The sequence below is a fragment of the Triticum dicoccoides genome, chromosome 4B (genome assembly GCF_002162155.2).
Source record: "Triticum dicoccoides isolate Atlit2015 ecotype Zavitan chromosome 4B, WEW_v2.0, whole genome shotgun sequence".
Taxonomy (NCBI): Eukaryota; Viridiplantae; Streptophyta; class Magnoliopsida; order Poales; family Poaceae; genus Triticum; species Triticum dicoccoides.
In genome coordinates this window covers 490,286,280-490,292,398 of record NC_041387.1, presented here as the reverse complement: position 1 = coordinate 490,292,398, position 6,119 = coordinate 490,286,280, and the positions used below count along the sequence as shown (strand labels likewise).

Sequence of the window (6,119 nt, the reverse complement as noted above, 5' to 3'; positions counted from 1 at the left end):
TTCGTCCTTGCCATCGACCCACTTCACCACATCCTTGCTAAAGCGACGAGTCAAGGCCAGCTGCACCCTATTCTAGCCAGGACCGAAACCCTCCGTGCGTCTCTCTATGCGGATGATGTTGCCATCTTCGTGAAGCCAATAAAAGAAGACATTCAGTTCTTAGCATCCACCCTTGCTAATTTTGGTGAGGTCACCGGTCTAGTCACTAACTGCGCCAAGAGCCATGTGGCACCCATTCGCTGCGATGATGTTGCCCTCGATGATATCCTCATGTCCTTCCCTGCCATCCAAACTACCTTCCCTATGAGATACCTTGGGCTGCCCCTATCGGTCAGAGACTTCGGAGAATCCACTTTCAACATTTGGAAGACAAGGTGGCTGGAAAACTCACTCCTTGGCTTGGCAGACATATTGCGTCGCCGGGTCGCATTGTTCTTGTCAAGGCGGTCCTCACTGCTATAGCAATCTACCACCTCACTCCTCTGGATCTGCCAGTCGAGGTCATCAAGGCAATTGACAGTATTAGACGCGCTTATCTTTGGGCGGGATGTGAAAAGGTCACCGGCGGGAAATGCAAAATTAATTGGGAGACGGTGTGCAAGCCCAAGTTATATGGTGGATTGGGCGTCCTCAACTTGCAGAAGTTTGCTACCGCTCTCCGCTTGCGATGGCTTTGGTTTGAGTGGGCTGACCCCACTAAACCTTGGATTGGCATGGGCACGCCATGCACTGACGATGATAGAAATCTTTTTGCGGCTGCCACTCGTGTCACCATTGGTGATGGTCATCGGGCCACCTTCTGGGAATCACCTTGGGTGGACGGTATTCGCCCCAAGGATATTGCTCCAAAGATCTTTGATCTCTCCAGGAAGAAAAGAAGCTCCGTTCGCTCGAGTCTCACAGACAACGCTTGGGTCCGCAACATTGATACCTCTCAGGGCCTCACTTTTGAGCATATTGAGCAATTCGCCACCCTTTGGGAGAAGCTATCCAATGTCATTCTAACCCCTGGAGTTGATGATGCAATTTTTTGGAAGTTCACTAAAGATGGGGCATACTCCGCGTCTTCTGCATACAATACTCAGTTTGAGGGTCACACCGCCTCTGCCATGATCACTACCATTTGGAAAGCTTGGGCCCCCCCCCCCCAAAGTGCAAATTTTTCGCTTGGTTGATTATTCATAATATAGTGTGGACCGCCGATAGATTGCAGGGTCGGGATGGCCGAATTGCAACCTTTGCCCTCTTTGCAAGCAGGTTCAGGAGACCGCGGCTCACCTCCTCTTCCAGTGTCGGTTCACAGTGAGAGTGTGGACGGAGATCAAGACTTGGCTTGGCCTCCACGACATTGATCCGTCAGATTGGAGACTCGTGCCCTCGGTGGAAGTTTGTTGGGACATGGTTGCTCACAAAAGGGGCCACTCACGCATGGTTCGTAGCACTTTGATGATGCTTGTTGCGTGGGAAATTTGGAACAAACGCAATGGGAGGGTTTTCCGCAACACCGCCGCCCCTACTACCGTTGTCATTACCAAGATTAAAGATGAGGCCTCTATTTGGACTCGTGCGGGTGCGAAGTATTTGTGTAATATTATGCCGCGAGAGTGATCTATACTCTCCCGCTTGGCGGAACTATGTCTAATCTTCTTCTTAATTAATGAAAATGGCAAATCTTTTGCCTTGTTTCAAAAAAAAAACGTCCCGCGTTGGTCGTTGGACTTAAAATAATTGGTCAGATTTGTATTTCTAATCTTCAAAGAATCCAAGCTCCCGGAGAATACGGAGCTGGGGTTGATTGGAACATTGGATGCATTGCGTGGGTCAATTGTTCCTCGTCTAGGTCCGTATGTCAGTTATTCACGGCATATCCTACTTAAATGTACGATGATTTAACATTGTTGTCTGATCTGCTATACAGTACATGGGTATCTTGCAACCTCTTATGCGCATTTGATGCTCAGAACTGTGGTTTGAACATATCATTTGGTGAGACCCCGTACACTTTTTGAATTCATGATTTAGTTATGCCCAAACTTAGAGTGCAGCATTTCGGTGTCCAGGCTCATCTGCACCCGTTCAGTAAAAAAATCAAAATAAATACTATAAAAATTCAAAATATCTACCACACAAAAAAAGTGGAATTTTTTGAATTTTTCTAGTATTTGTTTTGATTTTTTTCGTTGGGGTGGGTGCAGCTGAGCCCGGGCTCAGAAATGGATTACCGCCAAACTTGATACTATTATTACTCAAGACCCATCTAGCATTTTTTTATACACTCTATAGCACTTTACCAAGTTTTGTGCGTATTTAATAAACTACGGACAAATAACATAAAAATATATTTGAACACACTAACGGACGGATGTTGAGTGATGCCATACTTTTTTTGCTTGGATTTAGAGTTAATTTTATCTTAACAAAATATTATCTCGAATAATATTTAATATATAAATAATCAACAAAATATAACTTAGTTATAGTTTTGGTCAAAAAATGTATTTTCAATTATTAATCCTAGAAATGCATGGAAATGTGTAACTTAATACTCCCTCCGTACCAAAATACTTGTAGTTGGAGAAAACTAGTACAAGTTCCTCCAACTATAAATATTTCGGTACAGAGGTAGTATATATGAATAATTATGTTCATTCAACAAGTAGGACTTTAAAATGTAATAAAAATATCACCAGAAAAGAATAAATTTAGTAATAAGTAAAAAAGTTTAGTATTATGAATATATAAGAAGTTTGATAACAAGATCTAAATCACAGTCGCTCAAGCAACGGAAAGATCTATTGGCTTCCTCCCTCATACTAGTTATCTCTAGCGTTACATTGATGGACGAATATAAGTACTTCTTGCCTTAATTAAATTCACACTTCATCCAATAACAAAATCATTGATAAACTATCTAGTAGTAGCAATACAAACAATGTGATGCATGTATCACGTATCTTAGTATTACCATGACATCATCCAAGCTAGCTAGATGCCATAGTTGGTCTAATACGAGTATTATGTTTTTCATGAAGACACCCCTACTAGTATTTTGATTGGTTTCAAAGTGCTAACTACACCTATTGTGATATTCTCTTTTTCTTCCTTGACCCGCCATCCCTTATTCCGCAAGACTGTCACAATGATAGTTTGTTTGAACTAAAAAGAATACAATCTCCAATCCTAGCAATTTTAGAAACGGTAGCTAGCGTTTTGTTTCGTGCATGATGTTTTAAGCGTGCTTTCGGATATACCCCTTCACAAAATTAAAACCTTCTAAACTGGAGCAGATTAAAAACTGAGACTCGGCCGCACGAACCAAGCAAAGGACGTATTACGAAAATTATTGGAAACTTCGCTTCCCGATATAGAAATCGAATGGGAACTTAGGCGGAACCAAACATTTCTTCCCATGCAATTCAATGACAAGTTTATAGACCATGTTTATCTGGGCTCTTTCTGGCCCAAGTCTAGACAAACACCAAAATATTCACGTTTCTCTCTTTCTATGCCATAGCTAACGTTTGCCTATTTTCAAATCAATGAGCCTTATAAACCGGAAAACCAAAAATATTGAGATGAGACTAACAAACCGGAAGAGGTGAGAGACCTAAAATTAAGTTTGTATTCAAGTCGTGGTTGTGTCTTTCACTAGCTGTATGATGGCGAAGCGCCCTACTATCGCATCCGCCATGTGATACTGGGCCTTTGCTTGATTAAAAAGTCGACAACAACATGGTACGCCCAGGCGTACTCTTGAAAAAAAAATCAACATCAATTCCTAGAACTATCAGAAGAGTGAGGAAAGCAGGCAATTTATTTATTTTTCATAGGTTTTTCATCCAATGACAATTGCATTGTACCTAAGCCTTTTATATGTTCCTCAAGTAGTAGCGTTCAAGCGTTTCTAAAAAAAAGTTTGCATATAGCTAATACTTGGCAAACACAAAAGGGGGGAGAATTTACATCTAAAAAACGAGACCAACCCGGGCTAGACTAGCCTGTTGGCATTTTTTTGATAGAAGAAAACTCCGTGAGCATCAAGCACTCGAGTCAAGACTTGAACCCTGATGGGCTGGCTGCGAACTCCCGCAGCTTGCCAACTGAGCTGCCCTCCGTTCTCAAAAGAAGAATTTACATCTAACTATCCTACCAATCTGCTAGCTTACACATCCATCTATCCTACAATGTTTCTTTACACAAGTTGTGATTCAGGACAGCTTATTGAGCCCTCTGAAGTCCATGGCGTCGACGCATTCCCCTGCGCCCTTGTGCTTGTTGAGCATCCTGAGCAGCTCGGTGGTCTTCTCCTTGGTCGCGTCCCTGCAGCCAACCTGCAAGAGAAGCAGCAGCTTCTGGAATGCTCCGACCCGCAGCGCCTCGACCAGGCATTTCGTCGCTGCGCCCTCGTCGCCCCCCGCGTTCTTGCCGAGCCTCCACATCGCCGAGACGGCGAGCTCGGTGGCCATGTCGGACACGCGGAACATCTTCTTGACGAGGATGGGCACGGTGAGCGCGTGCATGCGCGCGCTCTCGCGGCCTTCCTCCGACGCGAGCACGGCGTCGAGCAACGCCAGCGCCTTCTCCGCCACGCTCTTGTCGGCGTCGACGAGGGACTCGACGAGCACCGGGACGAGACCGGTTTCCGCTACGCGTGACGCGACGCGCTCGTCGGAGCGCGCCAGATGGTAGGCGGCGACCATGGCGGCCTTGGTGGCCTGCGGACAGATGGGGGCCTTGATGATCTTGACCAGCGCGTCCACGATCTCGTCGGCCTTCCCGTCCAAATTCGTGCAGGCTCCGCCACACGTGGACACGACCTCCTTGATCGCCATCACGGCGTTGAGCCTTCCCGCCAAGCTTCCATTCTCGGCGATCGCGACCAACGAGCCCAGCGAGTGCGGCGATCCCAAGATCCTGGCGGCCTCCTCGTCCAACGGCGCCATGCGGACCAATGCCGCGAGGATGTCCTCAAGAACACCCCCGGCTGGCTCGCCGCCGCCCACCGCGAGCGACTCGAGCGCCGCGGCGAGCACGCGGCCAGTGCCGATGGACGCGAAGCAGCGCCGGTTCCTCTCGCTCTCCCGGGCGAGGGCCCTGACCCTGGCGACTGCGGCAGCGCACCGAGCAGCCGCGCCGCCGTCGCGGGCGCGCGCGGACTCGGCGACCTCGAAGAGGAGCTCGGAGGCCTGGACGAGGGTGACGGGGATCTTGGGCGTGGGAATCCGCTCGACGCCGCGGGAGCGGTTGGCGACGCACCAGTCCTGGATGACGCGGCGGATGGCATGGTTGGGACGAGGTCGTCGCGGCGGAGCGGGGCGTGGGTGACGGGGCACACGGCGGCGCGGCCGGTGTCCAGCCACGCCTCGATGCTCTCCCTGTCGTAGGTGATCCCCGTGGGCGCCGTGACCGGGTCACGCATCAGGTCCAGCGAGATCGGGCACCGGAAGTGCGCCGGGATGGACAGCTCCACCGCCACCGGCGCCGCCGCCTTGGTCGCCGCTCTCCTCGCCCTCCGTGCCAGCAGCGCCATGGATCGATCGGCCGAGGAAGAGAAGGGTAGGTGATGGCTAGGTGGTGGTTCGATGGATGGGTGATGGAGACGATCGAGCAGAGCGGGCGTGTTGAGCGCGTGTGGCAGGCAGCTGGGTGGGGTGGGGGTGTGAAGAGTTGAATACGAAGACTGGAGTGGTGGGAAGAAGGGTTCAAATAGGGGAGGGAACGGAAGGGTAAAGGTTTGAATCGGGAAGGTTGACGTTGAATGGAACGTACGTGAGTACCTAGTATGTTTGAATGAAAAGGGGGCGTAAGCCGCGGGTAGGAGGAAACGGTCGGGTTGGTCATGCCTTACCGATGTTCACTTCTTTTCTTCTTTTTCTTTTGATTTCAGGTTGACGTTGAGGACCTACCGATGTGCAGTTAGGTGCCAGCATGGCTTTCTTTTGTAGAGCAAAGCAACATGATCGTGGCCTTCTTTCTTTCTTCAAATAAAAAATTGTGTCAGCAAAATATTAGCCCAATGGGGTTTCATCGGGACATCATCGATTTAGGGTGTAGAGGGGAGGTTGTCTAGGCTGATGTTGGACCGAATATTCTTGATCCAACGCATCGGCACACCATGC

General features: G+C 48.7%; 1 pseudogene; it reads right to left on the bottom strand.

The window, feature by feature from the left end:
* Positions 1–4,004: 4,004 nt before the first annotated feature.
* Positions 4,005–5,643, bottom strand: LOC119293779 (annotated as a pseudogene).
* Positions 5,644–6,119: the final 476 nt, after the last annotated feature.